Consider the following 1,588-nt stretch of genomic DNA (forward strand, 5'->3'; position numbering starts at 1 on the left):
AAAAAAAAAGAAGAAAAAAAAAAAAACTCCCAAAAACCCCCCCCCCCACTCCCCCAAAAAAAAAAAAATCCAAACCCAAATCTAGGATATCCATGACTGCCTGAGATTGTTTTTTTCATCCTAATTAATTTTTCGTTAGTGCCTCATTCTTACCCACCATTCAGGTAAAAAGAAACAACTTCTTCCCAAATGAGTTGATCTCTTGAGAGGGTATTGCTGGAGTGGTGCCAGTGCCGAAGGCCTGTTTAACAAGGGCCTCTATCAATACAATTTATTCTTCCAAGGACATATTGTCAGACCAGTTTGAGAGCTGCCCAAGAGGATACAAAACCTTCATTTATGGTACTGAATTTTCCTTTGCTCTCAGGGATCTCTTCTCTCCAATTAACTGTCATTATGCTGCTGCTCAGGTCTCATTACCTTTCTGCAATTCTTATTAGTCCTTATCATTTGATTGAAGTCACATGTTCTCCATGTGCTGTCACTGCCAATCGAACAATTTATCCGTTCACTCCTTACAAGAGAAGCTCCATCCTGCTCACTCCACACAAAATGTCTTCACGCCTAGTCTCTCTGCACTCTCTCCCGGGCTGAAGAGGCCTCTGCAGACTCATACCTGGTGTTTGAACCTCCACTGAAACCACCAGCCGCAGAAGTCCAGGACCACAGCCTGCTGTGAGGTGCATGTTGGTGTCACCCATACCTCTTTTTCCCAAGCTCACTCCAAGTTGCAGCCATAGAGGAAAGGTTTTTTCTGAAGGTTTCCATTTGTTCGGTCTTCCTCGTCTTGTGCATCTTCAGTAGCGGGAGCTGTGTACCTGGGGTAGCGCAGGGCCTCCCCTAACCCGGCTTTGCTACCCTCCCCCTACCAACACCTCTGTTTCCACACCCCGTCCTACCTCAGCGTAGCCACTGCCGTGCAAGATTGCAGGATGGAGGTTCAGGAAGTAAATGTTGTAAATAAACCAAAGCCAGGGAGCTTAAAAGTTGCCACACTTAATTTCTAGAGCACAAACCTTTAAAAATAGTTCGGTGTTAGATGTTGTCAGATCTATGCAATTTGAAAGAGAAGTAAAACCCGTCCTTCATTGAAAAGCAAGGCTGTGTAAAAATTTGACGTGACATTTTTGTTTCTGAATAGTTCATTTGTTTGGAAAGCTGAATGATATTTTTTAAACAAAAAAGGGAGGAAAGAATAAAAGGAATGTAACTTTACCGTGCAGGTCCTTTTGTAAGCAGGTCAGGATATCCCTGGACAAAATTGTTCACAAGATGAGGGGTAAAAACCAGCCAACTTTTTGCAGTAATATTTTGGGTATTTATGGTGCCACTTGGAGACCAAATAAGCATCACGGACACTCCGCTGACAAAGGAGGTATTTCCTGAGGCACGTGTTAGATGGAGTGCCTCATGACGGCCTCAGCTATTTATCGCGGTTTGCATTCCTTGCGCGGCAGAGCTCCCGCGGCCTTTCCCTAGGCGACCGCCTGGGCGGAGGGGTTGGCTTCACGGCCTGAAGCGGGGTGGGGGGTGTGTGCCGAGGCACGGCCTTCCTCCGGGGTTCCGAGGCGCCCGAGCGGCGAGTGCT

The sequence above is a fragment of the Charadrius vociferus genome, unplaced genomic scaffold (genome assembly GCF_000708025.1).
Source record: "Charadrius vociferus isolate BGI_N301 unplaced genomic scaffold, ASM70802v2 scaffold50, whole genome shotgun sequence".
NCBI classification, from domain to species: domain Eukaryota; kingdom Metazoa; phylum Chordata; class Aves; order Charadriiformes; family Charadriidae; genus Charadrius; species Charadrius vociferus.